General features: G+C 40.1%; 1 long non-coding RNA gene across 2 annotated transcripts in view; it reads left to right on the top strand.

Moving 5' to 3' along the window:
- Positions 1 to 3,841: 3,841 nt before the first annotated feature.
- The window catches only part of LOC122789931, a 609,659-nt gene continuing 589,192 nt past the window's right edge, over positions 3,842 to 24,308 (top strand). For both annotated transcript variants that reach the window (XR_006362889.1, XR_006362890.1), the window contains exon 1: positions 3,842 to 3,932. This is a non-coding gene — a long non-coding RNA (uncharacterized LOC122789931). The remainder of the gene's footprint in view (positions 3,933 to 24,308) is intronic.

Here is a 24,308-nt window from a genome sequence, read left to right on the forward strand (position 1 = left end):
CTTTATTGCTAATTTCAAATTGGATATGATCTCCAGGGGGAGAGCATCCTTTGGTTCAATGGTACTCAAGAATATTCTTCCATAGGGCCTCCTTGGAAACAAGATAGCTAGGGACTATGTCCCATCAGTAAGGAATGAATGAAGATCAACAACATCAGATAAAGAAGTTATGTTCTTACCATAATGTTCCATCTGTGATGGTGGTGTTCATTCATTCATTACAACCCCTCCACCATCCCCCTCCAAAAGACTCTATAAGGTTCGGTTATGGTCCTATCCTAGGATAAGGAAGTAGCTCAGAAAAAGCCTCCACTTTTTCTCTCTGATATGTCCTTTCCTTATGGGCACACTCGATCTAAGGTAATATGGAGAGGGGCACTATTGGTAAAGGCTTGGCTCAAGAGTTTTTTGGCTGGTGCGAGCTTGGTATAAAGGCCGACTGTGTTCTGAGGATGGAACAGACACTCATCAATAATGAATGAATGAAGATCAACAACACAGATGGAACATTATGGTAAGAACATAACTTCTTTTTATGCTAAAACCATGGTACAGCCTGTGGTATTAAGTCCTGTTTGATTTTATAAATCTTTATAACTCTCCCGGTTAAGAAAACACTTGAATGCTTTCAGTAAATACTTTCTCCAAGCCATTTCTCTTTATCAAAGTATCTTCGAGTGACATGTAAACCAGACAAAACTGCTAAGAATGCCTTGTTTATCAGAAAAAAGCATTACAATATTCAATGTTTTCATTTACATGCTTTGTAATAAACTTGTTACTGGATGGCACCTAGGATTTTTACTCAGTCATTTCCCTATGCAAACATGGGAAAAAGCACACTGATTTTTCATTTGTCATACTCTCTTAACCAGACCCTTCCACTCTCCCCCATCTTCTCCCCTTCTCATTTTTTTCATTGCATTGCCTACATTTCTCAAAACTGAACAAAGAAAAAAAAGACAAGGGTGAACAAGGAAAAACAAAAGCATCTGTTTATATTGGTATCCCCATTGCATTAAAAATCTTGAGAGGTCTTGACTCAGTCTAACTGGTTTTGTATTATCTTTAAAGATGTCACACATGGCAAAATCCCAGATTGATTTCAGGGAATATTATGTCCTAGTCAATTTCTCTTTTTTTTTTTTTTTCCCTCTGCCAATCCCCTTCCACCAGACTGTCTCCAGTTTGTTTCTATTAGATTGTCTTCATGGAGGCATGAAGACCAGCTGCAGAAATGCTACTTGGTACAATATTTGCAAGTACTAGAAAAAAACTTATTGTAATCAATATTCTTGTTCATTTACTTGCTCTCTGTCTTAAAACAAAGGTCCTTAATCAGTCATTTCCCCATGCAAGAATGAAAAAAGCACATTAATTTGAAGTCTGTCATGCCCCCTTAACCATGCTCACTTTTTTTCATTTTTTAATCATTACATTGCCTATGTTTCTCAAAACTGCACAAAAAGAAAGAAGAGAGGAGAAAAATAAACAAAAAAGTTTACAATCCCCATCATGCCCAAAAATAGCATGTAAAGAAAACCATGCAACACAGATACAGTACTGTTAAGAAAAGAAAGTTTTCTTTACTTGCATTCTTCCCTCTCTTCCCCTCCTCAAAGCATTTTTCCAAAAATTAGTGGCATGAAGTAAGGGATCAAAACTGATTCTTGCCACACCTGGTAGCTGAAAAGGTGTAGTTTCAAGCTCTTCATAATGATACCCTGGGTCTACAATACACAAGCTGGAAAATTATCTTAATTAAAACAGTACACATAAAGCACTTTTGTCCCTTTTAATAATTTACAGGAGTTCAGTTCTTTACTATTTCCAGCTTACTACAGTTCTTACTACTTCCAGCTTACTACAGTTTACTAAAATGGTGGTGGTAGTGCCTATTAATGTTTGGGGTAGTTGGTGGGAATTAGACATTGAAGTAAAAGAATTTCAATGGATTAAGTTAAATGCTCTTTTTTTCTCCCCAGGGTTAAATGAATACCTTTCTTTATTACCTATTTTGAAGAAGAGCTTTGAATTTATCAGCATTATATTTATTGAATAATAAGAATGTTTGAAACGGTTGTAACTTTTTTTTTTTGCAAGAAAGAGTTGTAAAAGTTCATTTTAACATTGTTGAGCATCAATTAACAAAGGAAATTGATTTATGGTACTTCCTGTATATAAGGTTTGTGTTTTAGTAGTTAACTGTTCTGATGAAGCCCCGTAAATAATTAAAAGGGACGAAAGCGCTTAACGTGTATTGTTTTAATGATTCTTTTTGTTTTCCGGCTCTGGGGCTTATTGTATATTCTAGACCCAGGGTATCATTATTTTGAAGTTGTTTTGTTTTTGGTACACCTCAAAGCTTAATTTTCTTATGTAGTTTCAAGCTCTTACATCTTTGATGCAGGAGACTGTCCCAGTTCTTATCTTGGTTCCCCAGATGAGGTAAAAACCAGCTCCACCTCAGGTCCTCAAGCCTGCTTGTAATGGTATTCTACCAAGAGGAAGAGGTTCTTCATTGGGAGGAGCCTTATTTCTTACCACTCCAGTAAGGAGGCTTACAGGTTGTGTCCTGACCTATTTTGTTACCACTGTTTTGATTTGTTCAAATTCTTTCATGGTCAAGATGCATGTATCAGTAGTTCCTTCAGTATAGTCTGCATCTCTGCCTGGATTTGAAGAGCTTCCTTTCTGCACTATCTGATCTCCCTGATTGGCAGGTTTGCTTACCACCTGTTTTGGACCCATTGATTCAGCAGCTTTGAAATTGTTTAAACATTTCCTGGTGGCAGTTTGCTGTGCATGCAAGACCTTGAAATTTAAAGCCCCTGTACACTGAAAACCATTTCTTGTGTGATGAGATGTCCCTTAAGAATTGCTTATTTCCTAATAAAAGTGGTGGTGTGACTTGAACTAGACAATTAATTTCCCTGTTTTCTTTGTAGGGGTAGAAATAGTAATAGAGAGCCCTTTACGCTCTGTTTGCACTGCCAGCTCACAATGTACCTTAGCGTTTGTTGATGAATTTAAGAAGATGGAGAAGCTTTTCACTGCCTTTGTTCCATACAGGGAAGGGTCTTTACAAGTGGATTGCAAACTGTGTTGTCATCCTGTAGGAAACCTCTAGTAAGAATAAGCCCTCAAGTGTAGTAGTTGTTCCAGGCCCCATTGCAGACATATTACAGCTACTTGGTATGACATTAATGATCCTTTTGGTGGGTACCCAATGCCTGTAGTTGAACAGCCCCCTGTTCAATGACTGTTTTTGAGTTCTCTGTATGTTAGATGAGTCTGTTTACATATACTTTTTAATATGTTAATTCTTATGATTTTTATGCAAAGTGTGCACAGAATGTTAGTGGTGCACTGTGGGATCACAGGATGAATAGTCTCGTGACTTCAAAATGTGTACCAGTGCAGGCAACCTTATGTATAGTAGTTTCAAAAATGCTGAACTGAAATGGTAGAGAAGGATGCACCTAGTCAGAGATCCACTGAGGGATGGGCCAACTTTTAAATTACTGGTATTTTACAGAGATCTTATTTGCTTGGCATATGGTACAGTTACTTGAATCTTATCTGCTTGGCTTATGGTGCAATTACTTGTATGGCAGTATGTTTCTCTTGCTTTGCCACTGCTAGTTCTCTTCCTTATGAATGGATTTAATTTATCTTTTTCAAACAAGTACTTGAGAGTAGAGTGAGATGCTGATGTGCATCTCTGGTGCTTCTAGTCCAGAAATACTGCAGGTTTACTGTTGACCAGAGTATGTTTTGTGTGACCGTATGTATTTGAGATAATGCTTCAGAAATTTAATGGACACACTATATTTTTTCCAGAAGCATCTGTTTCAGTTCCACTCAAGAATTCTCAAGATGTTCCTCAAGGAGTGTATGACATGTCAACTTTGCAGACAGCTGTTGAGGAGGTAAACTAAACTATTCCACTTTGCTTACACTGTAAGTCTTGCTATAATGTCTATGAATAGTAGATAAGGTAAGACATTTTCAGCAACTTTTTTCTTGCAGACTTATTTGAGAGAGCACCCACAGTATGTAATATTTAAAAATGCTCGTTTTTATTCAGTATCTGTAAGATGTAGGATGATTCAGTCTGTACTTTTCAACCTTTAAGACTTGTACAGCAGATTCATATCGGCTCAGGGCAGAAAATAATTCTCCAGCTCTTGTTCCTTCCCTTCTTGCAAAATGCTTTGCACTTAACTTCTATCTCTAGATTTCTTATCTCACTTGCAAACACTTCAGCTCTGAAAAACAGCATCAGACCCTCCTTTTAACTTTACATTTTTTTTCCTGGCATTAATTGTATTCACTTTGTTGCATTGTCATTCGCCTCTTCAGATCCAGGACAGATCTGCTCTTTATTATTTATCTTGGGTGTCTGCTTTGGAGGTCTCTGCTGCTTAGGCAGATTTTTATTTAGAGCCTCCGAGTATGTTTTTGTGTGTTTGTGTTTGGTTTGTTGTCGTGGTAGGTCTATGTGAGACTGGAATTGTAGTGAGTGTGGTTTCCTTCTCCTCCTGACTGGTTACACCATTACTGAGTTGAGAGAGCTTAGCCTCCAGTTTGGCTATATGGTTGCATCTCTCACATGTGTTGGAATTTGTTGGGAGGAGGAGAGGGTTGTCTGTGTACATGAGGCAGTTGTAACATTGCCTCAAGATTCCCAGATTCACCAGCTGGACCGGAGAGGAGATTGACAACTGACCTTTGGACATGCTAGAATAGTATTGGGAATTCCTTTATAATTGAAAAAAAGGGCCAATGGGGAACAAGGTACTCAAGGGGAGTTTGTGAGGGTGTAGTGCTTTTAATTTTTTAGAGCTGACTTATATAATTGCTTTAGTGAGCAAGTGCCAGGTAACTTAAATGCATTGTGTTACAGGTAACTTAAATGCAAAAACGACAAACAGTAACTTTCAAGTGAAACAAGGAAATAAGTACAGTAAGCAATGCAGATATCACTAGGGATCCACAGAAGTGCTAAAAGGCCGCGTTTTAGGTGGAATTAGCGTTTCAGGGAAATAAACAAACAAGCAGCATACAAATAAAGCTAGATTCAGCAGGCCTGGATCTAGTCTATGCTACAGCAAACAAGGTGTACCAATTTCAGTAAGAAACAGTTAGAATATGCAGGCACTATAAGCCTCTAACCAGAAATTCCCTGCTCAGAAGGGCAGAGTCCAGCCTCTCCTCCCACAACAGTGCAGACCACAATCCTTCTTAACGTAAAATAACTGGTCTGAAACCCAAGTACTTAAACCAGAACTAATACACTTTTAGAATAACAGACACTGAGCTCTCAATCAGCAGTTCCCAACTTAGAAGGATGTAAGCTACCTGTCCTGCCACCACAGTGCAGGCCACAAACCTTCCTAATGTAAAACAACTGGTCTGAAGCCCAAGTGCTTAATCCAAAAGACTTAGAAATGTTAGCTACACTTTAATCAAGTTACTACCAGCAGTAATAAATACAACTGAATACTTTAAAGAATGCCTGGATTAGTGCTCAAGTTATACAAACAAAGCTAGATTCAGCAGGCCTGGATCTAGTCTATGCTACAGCAAACAAGGTGTACCAATTTCAGTAAGAAGCAGTTCAAATATGCAGGCACTATAAGCTTTAACCAGAAATTCCCAGCTCAGAAGGACAGAGTCCAGCCTCTCCTCCCACAAGAGTGCAGAACACGAACCCTCTTAATGTAAAATAACTGGCCTCAAGCCCAAGTGCTTAAACCAGAATGAATACACTTTTAGAATAACAGACACTGAGCCCTCAATCAGCAGTTCCCAACTTAGAAGGATGTAAGCTACCTGTTCTGCCACTACAGTGCAGACCACAAACCTTCCTAATGTAAAACTGGTCTGAAGCCCATGTGCTTAAACTAAAAGGCTTACAATGAGTTACACCAAGCAGTAATAAATACAACTGAGTACTTTTAAGATGATGCAAAAACAAAATAAAGTAGGAAAAAACACAAATACAGTAAAAGCAGACAATTTTTTTTTTTTTTTTTTTTTTTTTGGAAAGAGAGAAAGGAGTAGCAGAAACTAAGCTGATTGGCCTTCTCAAATGCTGTCCCTGTACTGGGTAGAATGAGGTAATGACACTAGACTGGGAGGAGGGTCCCAGATCAAATTTACACTAGGTTCCATGCCTTTCCATCCTGATTACTCCAATTTCTGGGAAATTCTTGCACTAATATGAAACAAGGTAGGTTGGCTGTACCCTTTGGCTACAAAAATTGTATTCTTGTTTATCCAAGAGGCTTAGAAGGACTGCAATATATTGTCATTGATTCCAAGAAGATATGACCATAACCTTCAGCTACCTGAGGACCTGTAAACTTTAGTGAAGTCACCTATCTTGTTGCTGCAGTAGCCCTTGAAAAAGGAACCAGCTTCACAGAATATAGAGGACCGCACCCTAAAACAGACACCAGGGCTTTTAACATATGTTTGCATATTCCACATTTACAGTAAAAGGATGCATAATTTAATGCATCTGTTAAGATTCCTGAGAACGCTTGCTGATTTTCACAAGGTGCTTGGATAGGTTACTGGGGGATTAGCAAGGGCTCAAAACACAGCTGATGTTCCTGGAAGCAACTGTGGTCTCTGTTTCAAACCTTTCATTGTGCCTTGTGCAGCATGCCATAGATGGATCAGTTAGGGTGGCAAGTGTTATGGTTTACCACCACACCTGGCTGTGGCTAATTGAATTTGTCAAGAATTTCAAGACATCTTCCTGAATATAAACTTTAAAGAGACTGAACATTTTTGGTGACTGGTGGAGAGAAGCTGTAGGAGAGTAAAAGCTGATAAGGCTTTCACTGTTGTGTGCATTTCTAAATGCCTTGGAGAACTTTAGGTTGGGCACAGAAAAATACTAAGCAAAGTTTAAATGTGGGCCCAAGCATAGTGGAACAGACAGTCTGGCTGGGATCATCATGCCCATAACTATTTCCAGAACAGATGCCTTGCTCAGAGTTTACGATAGTCAGAATAACATTGGTGCTTGATTTCTCCCAGTAGAACATGGAAAAGTTTTCTGAAATACCAGCTCTGGAGGCAGTTGAGGGTAGTCTTTTGATGCATCTCCATGTGTGGTATGGCCATCATAGATGAATAAGGATAATTATATCCACAGCCTGCAAGGTCCCATTCTACTTCCCCTTGAAGCTGCACTCTTCCACTGCATGACATCCTCTCCTGTCAAAGGAGAAAGGAAGATGTAAACAGCCTGCTCCAAAAGACAGCCATTCAGCAGGTCTCACTAGATTAAACCTGGTCTAGAAACATGAAATTCTTTGTTTCTAAGAAAAAGGCCATGTCAGACCCATTCTAGATCTAAGCAGACTGAATATGTTTATCCCTCAAGCTCTCGTTTTAGATGGCACTAGTGCAAACAGTTCACTTTTGGTTGGCAAAGGGAGAACAGTGTGTGCTTTTTAGACATCCAAGATGCTTTCTTGCACATAATAGCCAATAAGTCAGTGTTATGCTTCTGGGTGGGTGCTGTTCACTCACAGTTTCTGACTTTCCACTTGAACTCACCAACAGGACCTAGGATGTTTAAGCAAATGGCCATGATGGCAGCTCACCAGAAACTGCAGGAGATGAAACTGTTATACATACAGCAGTCACCAAAACATGAAAAATGCACAAAAATCAGCTTAGCCAAAGGATCTATGTAATATTCACTTTATTCTGGTACCTCGGCCTTTTTCCTTATTGCAGGGTAACATCTGATCCAATTTATACACAAAGTGCTTCATAATTAACCAGTTGCACACACAATCATTTTAACAATATAAAAATACTCTGAAAAAGCTTAAGTTTTTAAAGCTAAACATTGTACAAAATCCACATAAATAGATTACTATAAAGTTAAATGGGTCTGTGTTACAAGACCGAAAGAGCAGAACCGCGAACACCTAAAGAGCGAAAAAAAATGGAACCTCTCAGTTTGCGGTACAGTGAAGATTGGAATATTTGCCCTTTCCTCACTGTAGTGCAATCTCGAGCTGGGATATATATTTAGCGGGGGGTGTGGGGGGCACGGCCCCCCATAATAGCAAGTTTGAGGTTCCGTTTCTTTTGCTCTTTAGGCATTCGTGGTTTTACTTTTTTGGTCTTTTAATATAGACCCAGTTAAATTTTTATCTAAATTCATTCCCCTTGGAAACAATGTCCTATAATTTATGATCATCCTACACTCTAATCTATTAAGTTTCTCTTTGAAACTACCCGTGCTACTCAAAATTGGCCGTGCTAAGACACTAAAAAAAAAAAAGCTACTTGCTAATCCCCCATGTGCAGAAACAAAATGACTAGCAACTGGACTATTCATATTTTGTCTTCTAATATCCCCCAAATGTTCCATTATTCTAGCCTTTACATTCCTCTTCGTTTGTCCAATATACCAACTAGCTTTTGCATAACCACATCCAATAATGTGTAAAACTCAAAATTAGTTAGTTGAAAGGTTCCTTAGCTCTCTAGTTTCGCCTATTGATTTTACAGCCGTTTAAATTCTTACCCTGCTACATACTGAACAATTTCCACAACCAAGTGTTCTATTCTGTCACCTGATCCAACTTTTATACCATCCTCACTCAACGGTTCTTTCAAATTACTATATCTGCCATATGAAAAAGTGATGTGTTTAGGAAATAAATGTCTTAACATATTGTCACATACCAAAATTCCCTTTACTTTCCAAAATAGTAGAAAAAGGAGAGAATCTAGTCACAAAAAACAGCTTTTCTTGATCTTTTCACCTCACCCTCTGTATTTTTTACACAATACTTTCCACCTGATCTTACTCCTTCCCAAAACTTTATTCCTAGCTTCCAATAAAATAGGTTCTCTGTAACTATGCACAGCCAGTCTAGTCTGAACCTCATCCAAATAAACATCCCTCAACATATTTGATGTGTTCTGATAAATCCTTCTAAGTTCTCCATTAGGTAAAGACTTAGATGGGGGGGGGGATGTGCATGCTATTTTTGCATGAAGAAAATTAACAGAAGTATTTTTTTTTTGTTAAGGCCTATACTGGACCCTATGACCACTGCCCACATACAATTCCACATCCAAAAACCATCATACTAACAATTCAAATGACGTGAATTTTAAACCATGAAAATTATCCTTAATCTACTCCATAAATCTCAGAAATCCTCCCTGTTCACCTCTACACACAAAAATTAAATCAACAAATCTTTTATAGTATATCACATTACTAACAAAATACTCATTGGAAAACATACTGTTTCTCAAATTCACTCATATAAATAATAGCATAACTGGGAGCATAAGATGCCCCCCATCGCCATTTCTCTCTTTTGTAAGAAAAATCTATTCCTCCATTTAAAATAGTTATGGGTAAGACAAAACTCCAAAATGGACAGCAAATAAGTTTGAGGCCCTTCACCCATGATTCTAACTATTTCTTCCAGTTCCCACCTAGTCTCAGTGTTGGTGTATAAAGCACTAACATCAATGGATGCCCAAAAGTGTAATCATCTCTCCATTCCATCTTACTCAAACTCACACAGTTCAACTTTTTTTTTTTTTGTGGGAGGGAACTTTCAAGAAGTACTACTTAAACTGGACGTCAGAGAAAAATCCTCACATTTTCCAAATGAGCCTATTACCAATGATATGGGTCTACCCGGAGGATTGGATAAACGTTTTATGAATTTGGGGGATAACAAAATTTTGGGTTCCTTGACTACTAACTGTTTTACATCACTATTCCCCAAGAAATCAAGCCTTTTCCCTCTTTCCAATGATTCACTCAGCTCTACATGAAACTGTTTAACTGGGTTGTCAATAAGTTCCATACAGTTGTCAGCTCATTAACCATGTTCTCATGCTGACCTCTATTCATAACAGAGTTACCACCCATGTCGGCTGCTCTAAAGACGGTCCTTCAAATGCAAACGCACATTTTGTAAATCTATCCATTCATTTTTTGTCAAATTATATTCATTGTCCTGCTTCAAAACCAAATAAAATTCATGTTTCACCATTTTACAGACTATATTTTCAAACATATTAATAGATTGAGAATTTTTGGTGGCTTAAAATTGCTTTTATAAGGAAGTGTAGGAACACACGCATGGTCATAGCCAGTACAAAAGCCATCATTAAGTTTCAGTAGCTAGGTTATACAACACATCATTGTCATCAGTTTCCCCCCTTCCAATAATTCAAAAAACAAATCCGTTGCATGTAAGCTTAAATTTAACAAACCATCATCGCTACTCGCATTGTTATATACATTAAAATTTTCAATATTTTGAAGATATACTTTTACAGCTTTTGGCAAAAATGTTTAACATCTAATATTAAATCTGCTAAACAGTGTATTCTAGCAGGGACAAACTTCACCCTTTTTAAAAGCACATTTTTTACATGGTCAATCTGCAAGTCCAATAAATTAACAGTTTGCAAATGTTTAACCTGATGTTCAAATAAAGTCACTGAATTAAATTGTGGGAAACATGCCCATGAATCTGAGAGAGAAAACTTTTCTCGTATTTGGATGAGTGGCTGCTCACTGCACCAATACTAGAAATACCAGTGAAAGCACAGGACTTTCTCACATTCCACTCCATAGGCATAATGGTGAGCTTTGTAAAGTTGCAGAAAAAGCCCTTGCAGAACCTAACTTCGTAAATTACAGCTCAAGATACTGTGACTTGCAGGGTCATTTTGCTTCAGCATGCCTCGAGTGAATTATTCCTCTTGAAAGGATAGTAACTTTATTCACCAAAAGTCTTGTTACCAGTTCAGCTATGTCGCAGAGTATTTGGTCTGATGGCTGCCACCACATTGTAGTGCATTATGCAAAGAAACAAATCGGGGTCCTTTAGTGGACACTCAGGACTCAGTAATGCCAGATACAAATCTGACCTTTCAGTCAGGATTTCCAGTTTTTGAAAGGTACATCTGTTTGTGGATATTCACACCCAGCTTGTCTCTGTGCAGTCCTTTTCATCTTCTCATCCTTGGTGTAACTATTGCTAAGGGCACTTCAACGGTGGAGTAGGATGGGGGGGGGGTCATAGTTCGTGGAACATTCCTTGGAACATGGTCGTAAAAGGAAATTAAGTTTGCATGTAAATATGTTGGAGAGGAGACTTGGTTACCTTTTCAAGCACTTCACCTTACCTAAAGGTGCACTAACTGTTCACTTGGGCCGTATGATTATATTCTGGTACATAACCAAGCAGGGAGCAAACCAGTCTTGTCCATCTTGTAGAAGGTCCCATATGAGAGTATGGGAACGGGCTATATTAAAGGAATTTCTAATAGCAAGCCAGTGTCTGGTTCAAAGTAATTCTGACAGGTTTAGTCAAGGTCTTATTTTTATTTCTCTGTTTCTGTAACCTATGTCTATATTGTCTGCGCTCTCATACCGTGTTGTAGCAGCCCCCAGTTGTGACCCCCGACTGGAAGGTCTTGCAACTGGGGAACCATGCACACAGGCTTCCTTAATTCTGTTTATGCAGGTTCCAGTGGATATGAGCCTGCTTTACACAGTTAATGGTGTGGGGCCAGGTGAGGAGACAGCTTACTGTGGCTAGCATGATTTTTATCTTTTAAAATCTAGCTTCCCTGGGTGATAGCACCTTAGTGAGCAGCTAATGGTACAAGGAAGGATCACCCCACCACCACTACTCACACAGTAGTTTGTTCATCTTCTGCCCATCCAGCTACCACAGTATCAGCATTGTTATCACTGTTCTGATAGCAGTACTGATGCTCATAAAGCAGCCATGCCCCTAGCACTTCCCCTCATATTTACCTGGAAAGATGCAAGTAGGCAATGCAGGCCACATTTTTTTTGTCTACTAGCCATCTCTAGCAGTTGACCAGGACCCTTGTCAGACTTGGATCACCCAGTCTTACTTGAAATTTTTATCCCCGTGCAAGATAAGCTGGCAGCAGTCTGTTTTCTGATGCCTGTATAGCATTGTGAATATTATGTTGTGGGAGGCCTTGTTACAATCTATTCGCATCTCCAGCAAACTCTATGTGCAGTGAATTTTCCCTCGTTCTTTCTGTGGGGCAACCATCCAGGGATTTCTGGTCTAAAAGTGGCCACAGCACTTCTAAAGCCTTTACTCCTTCCAGATGTTATTACCAAATTCATCCAGAAAGAATAAGACAAATCTAAGGTCATTCTCAGAGCTCCTTTGCAGAACAGCTGTAGTTTTCCTCTCTTGTGGCTTCCTCTTTTAGAGAAGCCTGTGTGCCTAAGATGTTTTAAGAACGCTTTAGCCAATTATTTGGAAAGTTGTTCTGGACTTTCATTCCCTCAAGCCTAATGTGTTGGTTTCTCCACTTCTAGTGAAGTCTAGGGTTGTTGTTTACCTCCTAAAGCCATCCAAATCCTCACTTTTGCACCGACACTGAACATGTGGAAAACACATCGATAAATACTGTAGGTGTAAACTACTGCCAGGGGCTTGGCACCTTTTTCAGCTGTTCCAGATGGTCATTTCTTCATCAGTATTCATCTTTACAGATATATACATATATTTACAGTAAGTTCGTCAGAACGATTGCTTGAGATCACTTAAATATGCAAAACATTTCTTAAAAAGAACTAATCCGCCTTCCATTAAGAATCCTCTACTGTCTTGGAACCCAAGTTTTGTACAGGAGAAGCTAACCTTAATTATCTTCAAACCAATTTCTTCAGCAAAGTTGAAGATCTTGTCATGGAAGAACTTTTTTGGTTTGGTCACATTGACTTGAAAAATTTCTGCACAGCAAGCCTTGTGGATTGTCTCTCTCTATTTGATTTTCTTTAACAAGTAAAGAGCAGCATTGTGTATTAATCCTTTATGCCCAAAACAGTGACATATGTAAACTGGAACCAAACTGTTAATATGCCAGCATTTTTCCCCAGCTACTCCAATAGTAGTAAACAACTATTTTTTTGCATTGTGTAGACTTTTATAAATAACAGACTTTATTTACATGGAACAAAAGTATATACAGAAAGATCAATTGGCTGTTTCAGTTCCACTTAAGTTAGGATGGCAAGTATATAAATTAACTCTTGCCCACACGGCTCACCCACTGCATTAGGTTTTGCTACAAAAACTATAGTAAGCAACTTAAGACATTGCCAAAAGTGCATTCTCCTGGGAATGTGGCTACATCCCCCAGTTTTCCATATAAATTCATTAATAGATTTTATTTATGCAGTGGTGTCTGGCTTTTCTACTTTCCCAAAACACTGTAAGATGAATGTGGTTTCCAGGGAAAGATCATCTTTTAGGGACATCATGTTAGATGGGGTGTTTTTCTTAGATTCTTAGAAAGTTATTCTGGGAATTTGGACCTTGAGGTTGTAAGAAATGGGCTTTGATCATGTATGTACCATAATAACAGATACCGGTGATCCAAGCCAACCTTCCTTAACTTCAACTAGATTTCCTTTACCTTGACATGAGGTGAAAGTTAGAGCTGGAGTCCTTGAGCATATGGTTTTGTAGCCTAGAGGTAAGCTCCTAAGCTATGTATTTGGAAATTTGGAGAGAGAGAAGGTAGGCACAAGGCACACTAGAGCCTTGGCATGTGTTTGGTGATCAGCCGGCATTAAATTGCTGTGCAAGTCCTAGAGGTAGAAGAGGATGGATCCACATCATCTAGATTAATCATAACTTTTGATGTCCTTCCATATCACTGTTGCAATACTCTTTACAATAGGGATCCCTTACCAAATGCAGCCTGAGGTCCGGCCAGTATACCAAAGCCTTTTGGTTGTAATGGGTATGCTGTATATCCCATGTATGCTGCCCATGTAGATCATAAAGGTGACATCTGGATGTACCATCCCCAGAACTTCTTTACCAGTTCAATCACTGTCTTCAGTCATCTGTCCAAGTGCCCATTTCTATGGTGGTTCTTCCACTTTCAGATAAGTGTTCAGTTGGGTTTTTTAATTGGGTTTCATGTCATCTAGAAAGGGGAAATGCCAGTGCGGGAGACTTAATCCTCATAAAGATTGTTACGAGCAGTGTTCTGTTTAGGTGCTTCGCACGACCATACCATATGTCATGTAAGATTTGTTAGTTCATTGTCCCCAAGACGTTGAGGAGTCTACTTTCTTTCCTAGCAATTTATCTTGAGAATCAGCTACTTAAATTGTTTGCTAATGATACCATGGAAGGCTCTTCCTGGCCCAAGGGCTAGCCATCTATGAAGAAAAAGACCAAAAAAAGCTTAGTCTGATTCTTTGGCTATACTGACTCCACCGAACATCTCTCTCGAGACTGGTGAAAGCCTGGAGGAGTGTCAAGTTTCTTTTTGGGATTCCTCTATGACCATTGGTGAAGACTTTCAGTCTGTGCTCTCCCGGGGTAAGAGCCTACAAAATTTTTTAAAGGCTGACATTTCACTAAAAAAAAGGCAGAAAACTGAACATATTTTGCCTGTTCTAAAGGCTCTTCAGAGTGAATGGTAGAACTTAGCTCAAGACTTTTAATGCCCTTATCACGCCTTGTCAAGTCTCCACAGTGTGTTTATTTTTCTGCTCCCTACTGGTCTTCTGCCTCTCTTAAGAGGCCTAGGGAACATGATTTTTCTCTTGAGGAGGATGCTGATTCTGATGAAGAATCCCTGACTTACTCCTCCCAGATGCCTTTGCCTTTGGGCTATGGTTTTGAGGAAGAAGAGTCTATCAGTCCAGACTCTCCTTTGAGGAGGTTTCATTTAGTGATACTGTTTCCAGAATGATGGAATTTTTCAAATGGAACTGTGCTCAAGTGTCTGCTCAGAAGAGGTACTATGAGCTTTGCAAATGGAGTCTCCTAGGCCCTCTGCTGTTCCTCTGGTTCTTGCTGCCTTATTGAATGCTTTTTCTACTGCTTCTCAGGCTTCTGATTCTCAACTGCCTGCTCCCAAAAAACTGATAAGTTTTAAAAAGTGCCTGAGGACTTGCAAGTTTCTGTATGTATCTCTCTGCTGACCCATATGTGGTGTTAGTGGCTTCTGATGAACCTTCCCAACTGTTGCCTTCTACTAAATTGCTGCCATTTGATAAGGATAGCAGAACCATGGCTAGACTGGGTAAGAAAGTGTACACTTCTGCTACTGTAGCCTTTAGGGTTGATGACTATCTGACACACATAACTAGGTATGTTTTGGCTCTTCTTTCTCAAGCCTGTCAGGCTATTTTTGATCTCCCTGATTCTGAGAGGATGGCCTCTGCTCTTGCCTTGCTTGGGACTGTGTCCCAAGTAGCTTGCCATTCCGTTAAGTGCAGTTACGATGCAGATGATGCTTCATCTCGGGCTATTACTGTTGGATCTGTTTTGAAGAGGTATTCCTGGCACAGACTTAAGCCTTTACCTGATGATATCAAGGCTAAACTGATTGATGCTCCTCTGGATAATAAACATTTATTTGGTGCTGCTAATGCAGAGTTGTTTAAGTGCCCTGCAAGAAAAGGGCAGGGCCTTACAGGAGTTGAAGCATCTTTGTTTCCCCATACTCATATTTCAGAGGAATTATCATAATAAGCCCACCTTTGTCTGTAGACAGTCTTGCCCACCCCCAAGGTTAAAAGGGTGGTAGAAGGGGACTCCTCCTGCTAGGGCTACCCACACTCCTACTCAAAAGCCTCTTTTTCCTGACAAACCAGGTGCTGTCTGACTGTCCTGTTCTTGGTTACATTTCTCTTTCTCTGAGTCTTTCCCTGTCCCCCTCTATTTGAGTAAAAATCTCCAAAGACTCCTTGGATGTTAGTGTTTCACTGTTGCTGTCCTAACTAATGGGTTATCCAGCTCCCGGTAGCCTTCAATCGGCCAGAATACCAAATGTAAGTAAATGACGTCTGCTGCCGTCTGTTGTAAAGGACGTCAGGACGTCCGATACAAAAGGAGACGGCTGACGTTACTTCCTCAGTCTTCCTTTCCGCGAAGCCCGAAGCAGAAGCATTTCTTGCATGAGCGCTGGTCAGCAGTTTACCTTTTTGGTTTCAGACTACAAAGTTGAAGTCCACTACAGCTAAGTTCCCCGTTGGGGATCCTCTTCTTGTCTTAATGAATGTCAAAAGGTTAATTCTTACCTGTGGAAAGCAAATTCCCCATAGAGTTTTTCATTCCTGTTGCACTATTTGTTTAGGCCTTGACCACGATGTTCCTAATTGTGATCTCTGTGCCTCCTTTAATCCATGTACTATTCGTCGGGCTAAACTTTTAGTGAAACATTTTGGACTTTGGCCTAGGTTTGTCGGTATGGTGTCCGCGGGTCTTCGGACTTCGGATATCCCCAAGAAACGTAAGGATAAGGACCGCGACAGGCTTCAGAAGGTCAAGTCCTCGGATAATGTTAAGATGATTGTCAGTCATGCAGTAGTCGGTGGGGTGCCTTTGCAGCCCCTGCAGTCCACTGATTTTCAACCACAGGCCTCGGTTGAGACCATTTCAGAGTCCCCAGGCCCCCGGCCTCCATTTTGCCTTCTGACCTTTTGCCTGTAGCCTCTTCAGCTGGAGCCACTAAGCTGACTCCAGTGTCAGAGGCCGTCTGTTCTTCGTTCAGACAGCAAGCTCATACCAACTACCTCTACTGCATCTTTGGCGGTTGCCAGGCCTCCCGAGTCCTTCAGACTTGCAGGTAAATCTTCCCCGTCGTAAGCCTGTGAAAAAGCAGGCTCCAGTTTCTTCTCGTTCCCCTCAATCCCAAATGGTTAAAATGGCTAATGACCTTTTGACTCTTATTAGGGCTTCACAGCCTCCTCCTCCTCCTCCTAAAAGGAGTAGGGATGTTTCTCCTGAGGCTTTGTCTTTTTCTGGTTCTGACTCTTCTAGGATTTTTGGTGATGAAGAGAAAGTTTCTCAGGCTTTCTCTCCTTTTTGAGGATTCAGATGCAGAGGAATCCATCCCTTCTGCTTCTCTCCCAGAGGATTTCTCTTTCGGTGATGCTTTGAATACTCTCAGGGAGCATTTTAAATGGGAACGTCAGGATTATCCCCAATCTAAGAAAAGAATTGGGGTGTTTTTTGATTTGCCTCAGCATAAGCCTCTGGCTATTCCCCCAGTGTTGGAAGTGGTTGATTTTTTTTCTGGAAAATTCCTTGACTCCAAATTTGGTTCCTCCTGCTCCCAGGAAACCTGACCGGTACTATAGAGTCCTTGATTCTCATCTGTTTCTTCTCGGGAATCTGTTGGCTGATCCAGAGGTTTTCTCAAGGCCCTAAAGGAGTTAAGGTCACTGTTACCAAAAATCCTGTTCCCTCTAACAGAGAATCTAGATAGGTGGGGTAAAAAAGTTTGTAACTCTTACTCTTGCTATTAGGTCTACTAATTGTCTTTTTCATATGCTGAAGTACCAGCAGCACGCCTTGGAGGCTATTAAGTCTAGAATAGCAAGTGTGCCTGTTTTGGCAGAGAGTAAGGTTGTGCAGGATTTGCTGAATTCTGCCAGTCTTGTCAATAAACATTTTTTACATTGTGGTTTTGACATTCTAGAGGCCTACTGCAGGGCTACAGCTACTGGATCTGTTATCAGAAGGCACGGTTGGCTCAGGGAACAACCCTTACCAGAGCCTGTCAAGGCTAAGCTTTTAGATGTACCACTATTAGATGGGCCACTATCACGGACAACTAATGGGTACTCAGAACTGTATCCCTAGGGCACAATTTTTTTTCCACACCTTTCCAGTTCCCAAAGGATTCCTGGACGCTCCTCCAAGCCAAAGGGCAGAAGAAGAAAAAACTAATTTTGTCTGTTTCATCTGGGAGCAATAGAATCCGTTCCTGCTCAGCAGGTAGGCCAGGGTTTCTATTCCAGACTTTTCCTAGTTCCAAGAAAAGAAGACACCTGACATTCTATCCTAGATTTATCCATTCTGAACTCTTTTTTTGGTAATTCCAAAGTTCAAAATGATCACTCTGCATCAGTTGCTACCAGTGTTAGAAAAGGATTCCTGGCTGGTAACCTTGGATCTCAAAGAAGCTTATCTGCACATACCTATCAGGGAAAGTTGCAGGCAATGCCTTCTTTTCAGGGTGGGCAAGCAACATTACCAATTCTCTACGCTGCCCTTTGGCTTATCTACTGCTCCCAGAGTTTTCACAAAGTGCCTGGCTCAAGTCATTGCTTTTTGCAGGCTGAGGAAAATTCAGATTTATCCATACTTGGACGACTGTCTAATTCAAGCAAATTCTCAGGAACAGCTGTTAAAGGATCTAGAATTTGTAAAGACTCTTCTCTCTTACCTGGGTTACACTCTCAATGAGGAAAAATCAAAAATGGTGCCATCCAAGGAGATTTGGGAGTGAGTCTGAACACAGCCGCCCAGATGATATATCTCACCCAGGAGAAGCAGACACCTCTTTCAGTTTTTCAAGGACTTGGCAAGCCTGTCCCAGCTCCCTGCAATGAAATACCTGCAAGCTATGGGATACATGGCCTCTTGCATTCTCATGATTCCATATGCAAGACTGCATATGAGGAAATTGCAGTGGTACCTCAAGAACATTTGGTGTCAACACACAGGACCTGGATGATATGATTCCTCTCCTTCCATCTCTGCAGAGTTTCTATGGTGGGCAACAGCCTGTCTACAAAACACAGCCATGCCTTTTCGCCCATCTCCTGCCACTCAAGTTCTTACCACAGACTCATCGGACTTCGCCTGGGGAGCACACCTGGATGGCAGATGCATACAGGGACATTGGAATACCTAGCAAATGGACCTGCACATAAATCTAAAGGAGTTGATAGTTCAGCAGGCCTTACTAGCTTTCAAGCATCTTCTTTCTCCAGGAACCCTGCTCGTCAGAACAGACAACACCACAGTCCATGTGGTACATCAACAAGCAGGGAGGGACGCATTCTTACCCCCTGTGCAGGTAGAGCATGAATCTCTGGGCCATAGCAGCATCCCTGGGCCTGCATCTCCTAGCTCAGTTTCTTCCAGGAAGGCTCAGTGTTTTGGCAGACCAGATGAGCAGACAAACCCTGAATCCTCACAATTGGCAGCTGAGCAGAGCAGTCTTTTACAGCATCATTCAACGTTGCGGCACACCTAAGGTGGATCTTTTCTCCTCCCCAGACAACCGTCTTCTACCTCTTTTTTGCACCAGATAGCATCACAGCAGAGTCTGGAAAGTGGATGCTCTTTCCCTTGGACGCTGCTGTCAGTTTATGCCTTCCCTCCTCCTCCTCTTCCTAGAGTATTATTGAAGATGAGGGACGAAAGACCAAGGACTATTCTCATAGCTCCGGACTGGCCCAGAAAGCATTGGTGTCTACTGCTTCACAGTCTCTCCCAATTTCTTCCTTGGCATCTTCCTCTGAAGCCAGATCTTTTGGTTCAGGAAGGGGGAAACCTTCTATATCCTCCTCTTCAGTCTCTCCATTTGGCACCGTAGCTCATTGTAAGACTCCATCCTTTTCTTCCATTTCCCAGCAGGTGGTTGATGTGCTGAGGGAGGCCAGGAGACCTAGCACTAGGAAGTCGTACACTGGGAAATAGGAAAGATTCTCACATTAGATGCAGGCTAGAGGAGAATCTTTTTCTCAGCCTACCCTTCCTTTGATCCTGGAATACCTGGCTGATTTGCTTCAGGGTGGTCTTTCTTTTTCCTCTATCAAGATCCATGCTTCAGCCATTTCTGCTTATTCTTTTGAGCAACCCATTTTCTCTCATCCCCTAATGAAAATGTTTTTCAGAGGTGCTTACAACTTAAAACCTCCCAGAAGGGCACCTACTGCAGCCTGGAATCTTAATTTTGTTCAGGAGAAACTCCCTCTTCCTTCTTTTGAGCCATTTGCCACTGTGGATTTAAGCTTTCTGTCTTGGAAGATTGCTTTCCTCTTGGCTGTAACTTCAGCAAGGAGAGTTTCGGAGCTGCAAACTTTGGCTGTGGAGCCTTTTCTTATTTTCCATGCAGATAGGGGGTCTCTGAGAACCAACCCCTCTTTTTGCCACCTAAGGTGATTTCTAGCCTGACTCTTAATCAGTCCATACACCTTCCTACTGTCTCTCCTATTCCTCGAAATAGAGTTGAAAGGATCCTGCATTCTCTTGATGTTCACAGACAGCTTAGGTTTTACCTGGACAGGAATAAAGACCTTAAGAAATCAGTTATTGGTCAATATTGCCCCTGGAGCCCAGGGCAAGGCTGTTTCTAAGCAAACCATTTCTAAGTGGATTGCACATTGCGTTACATTATTCCTTTCATGGCAAGGTCCCTCCTCAAGGGGTTAGGACCCACTCAACTAGAGCAGCTTCCACTTCTGCAGCCTTTTTAAAGGGTGGCCCTACTAAAGATATTTTGGAGGCTGCCAACATGGTCTTCTGTTCATACTTTCACAAAGCAGCATAATTTGCCTTTCTTTTCCAAAGCCAGGGCAGGGTTTGCCACTGCTGTTCTGCAGGGCATTATCTCCAACCCTTGATTCTGTTGGTTCCTCCTCCCTTTTGTCTGGGCTTTGGTGATCAACCCATTAGTTAGGACTGCAACAGTGAAACATGACGAACATAGTACAGTTGTGTATAAATCCACAGATGAGCGCTTTCGTCTCCATACAAGACTTCTTCAGATAAAACGGCACAGGTGCTACACTTATATAATTGTCATAATTAATAAGCAATTAAAATTTAAAGCACCACATAAAAATGGTTTAAAATATTGTGTAGTTCAATAAAAAATATTACAAGAAAAACGTGTTGTTACCACATCACTTTTAAAAAAAATCAAATAATATTATTCTTTAATTTTAATTTTGAATAAATACTTCTACCCCGTACATAAAATTTTAGTCATACAATAAGTGACTCAAACTCTAGCTGCTTTTTCTGCCAATACAGGTTTAATACTCACATACTCATTAAGACCTGGGGGAATGTTAGCCTTTAACCTCAGTTGCCATTTTAGTTCCATATTCAATAGTGTGTTTTTCATATCCCCTCCCCTGGTGTTGTACTTAACCAAATCAATGATACCAAATTTGAAACCACTAAATGACAAACAGGAAACAATGTATAAACAAAGCACTGGTGTGTTTCCCGATCGTAATATCATAAAGGTGCTCGTACATTCTGTCTTTCAAAGCTTTTTCAGTTTTTCCTATATAGAATGCCGAACACTGCGTACATGTTGCCAGGTAAACCAACATCTTAGTGTTGCAATTACCCTTACAGAATTTAACTATACTATTAAGTCCATTGTTCAAATTTAGTCTCTTCCTTGTAAATGTGTGAACATTGCCTGCACCTACCACACAAACTAGTAGCTTTTTTGGTTTTGACGTTATTATCCACCCTTTCAAACAACCTTTTAAAATTTATCCCTGTCTTGAAAATAAAGTTGGGTTTACTCCCCACAGCATCGTATAAATCTTTGTTGGTCTTTAATGCACTCCAGTTGGCTCTCACTATTTGTGTAAAAAAGTCTGTGAACATATTAAACTCAGTGACACAGGCTCCCTGAAAATTTTGACTTCTGTGTTTTTTTTCTACAGCTTTTGTGAAAGGTTGTCCTAGCAATGCTTTGTACTTTATACCCCAACCATTATACACTTCCTCCAGACTGGCACCGACCAATTCTCTTGGGTAACCTCTTTCTAAAACTTTTTACCCAAAAAAATAAATATTTGGTAGAAAATAGAATTGATAAAACATACAAATATTTGAGACAATTCCACCCCATCATTCCAAACTTTTTTGGGGTCCCCAAAGTACATAAATCTATACTAGAACCTCCTTTTAGGCCCATTGTATCAGCCAGAAACTCAGACACATCCGTTAGCGGTATATGTTGACTACTAAGGACATTGTGTATACGTTGACTACTTTACTATGGACATTGTAGTTAAAACTGAACATTTGATTAAGGACTCCTGGGAATTCCTCAGTAAATTAACTAATTATTTGTGGACAGAAAACTGTTTTTCTCACCATCAACATGAAGGATATATTTACATGCATTCCACGTCGTGAGGGACACAAATTTTTGGTGATAGTGTCCATAAACACTCTTGTTTACATAAAGATCAAATTTTATTAATCCTGGAACTCATGGAGGTCGTGTTAGATAACTACATAGGCTTCCAGGGAGGCTTCCAGGGAGAATACTATCAACAAGTGAGTGGGGTAGCTATGGGGGCAGCCTGTGCCCCCATTTATGCCAACTTAGTGATGTTAGAATGGGAAAACATGTATGTGTTTAACAGCATTTTTCAAAAAAACAGTCATACATGAGATTTCTTGACTATATTTTTGAGATTTGGGAGGGTACTAAGGACAGTATAGAATTGTTTATGCAATATTTGAATAACAGTACAGATTTCCTGTCTTTCACACATACCGTCAATGAGGTCAGCATAAATTACCTTGACATCACTATATATAAAACACCGAATGGATTCAAGTCCAGGATTTTTCGCAAGGGCACGTGGTGCAATAGCTATTTGCACTATGGAAGTCATCATCAACTACACCAAAAAAAAGTCTCATTAAAGGACAAGCAGTCCGGATAGCCAGGATGACTTCCGAATTTCATGATTTGTTTGAAGAATTCATTTTTTTAGGTAAAAAGTTTATAGAAAGAGGTTACCCAAGAGAATTGGTTGGTGTCATTCTGGAGGAAGTGTATAATGGTTGGGGTATAAAGTACAAAGTGTTGTTAGGACAACCTTTAACAAAAGCTGTAGAACAAAACACAGAAGTCAAAAATTTTCAGAGAGCCTGTGTCACTGAGTTTAATATGTTCACAGACTTTTTTACACAAATAGTGAGAGCCAACTGGAGTGTATTAAAGACCAACAAAGATTTATACGATGCTGTGGGGAGTAAACCCAACTTTATTTTCAAAGGTTGTTTGAAAGGGTGGATGATAACGTCAAAACCAAAAAAGCTACTAGTTCGTGTGGTAGGTGCAGGCAATGTTCACACATTTACAAGGAAGAGACTATAAATTTGAACAATGGACTAAATAGTACAGTTAAATTCTGTAAGGGTAATTGCAACACTAAGATGTTGGTTTACCTGGCAACATGTACGCAGTGCTCGGCATTCTATATAGGAAAAACTGAAAGAGCTTTGAAAGACAGACTGTACAAGCACCTTTACGATATTAGGATCAGGAAAGACACCAGTGCTTTGTTTAAACATTCAGTTTCCTGTTTGTCATTCAGTGGTTTCACATTTGGTATCATTGATTTGGTTAAGTACAACACCAGGGGAGGGGATATGAAAAACGCACTTGAATATGGAACTAAAATGGCAACTGAGGTTAAAGGCTAACATTCCCCCAGGTCTTAATGAGTATGTGAGTAGTAAACCTGTATTGGCAGAAAAAGCAGCTCGAGTTTGACTAAACAAATTTTATGTAAGGGGTAGAAGTATTTATTCAAAATTAAAATTAAAGAATAATTGATTTTTTTAAAAGTAATGTGGTGACAACACGTTTTTCTTGTAATATTTTTTATTGAACTACACAATATTTTAAAACATTTTTTATGTGGTGCTTTAAATTTGAATTGCTTAGTAATTATGACAATTATATAAGTAAGTGTAGCACCTATGCTGTTTTATCTGAAGAAGTCTTGTATGGAGACTAAAGCGCTCATCTGTGAATTTATATGAGTTTTTTACTCTACTGGTGGCCTGGAACTGTTTATTTCGATGTTTAGTGCTTTTTTTACATTTTCTCATCTTTCAATAGTACAGTTGTGTACACGTACCATAAATGTAGATGTTAGAGTGTATTCACTGTTGCAGTCCTGGTTTCCCTCCCTCCCCTTTTTTTAGTCCTCTCCTATTCTCTTTTCCTAAGGTACAGACTAAATTTGATATTTGCCAAAATTGTTTTTGGTTTAAGCCTTGTTTCTGGGGGGCTTCTAACTGTTATGGCAAGAAAGACTGAGAAAGTGAGGTCGGCTGCCTCCTTTTGTATTTGACATCCTTTAAAACCGATGACAGCCGACATTATATTTACTTACCTTTGGTATTCTGGCTGGTCGAGGGCTACCCCCGGGAGCCTTTTATAGGTTCATAGGTAGGTACTAGGCTATCTGCCTGAGGGAAATTATAGGCTTAGCCAGTGTGTCTCGGCTTTTGCCGCCCCATTGATTTAACTGATCCTCTGTCGCGCAGAGCCAATGAAGTGATCCCAGGGGTGTATTTTCTGTTACCCATCCATTCGTCAAGGTTTCTCTTGAAGAGTGTTAGTGAGGGGGCTCTGCCTGATGTAATTTGGAATTTTGTTCCAAAGCATGGGGAGTTTCTGTGACAGGAATC

Source organism: Protopterus annectens, chromosome 15.part0 (assembly GCF_019279795.1).
Source record: "Protopterus annectens isolate FY-2018-M chromosome 15.part0, PAN1.0, whole genome shotgun sequence".
Classification (NCBI taxonomy): Eukaryota; Metazoa; Chordata; order Ceratodontiformes; family Protopteridae; genus Protopterus; species Protopterus annectens.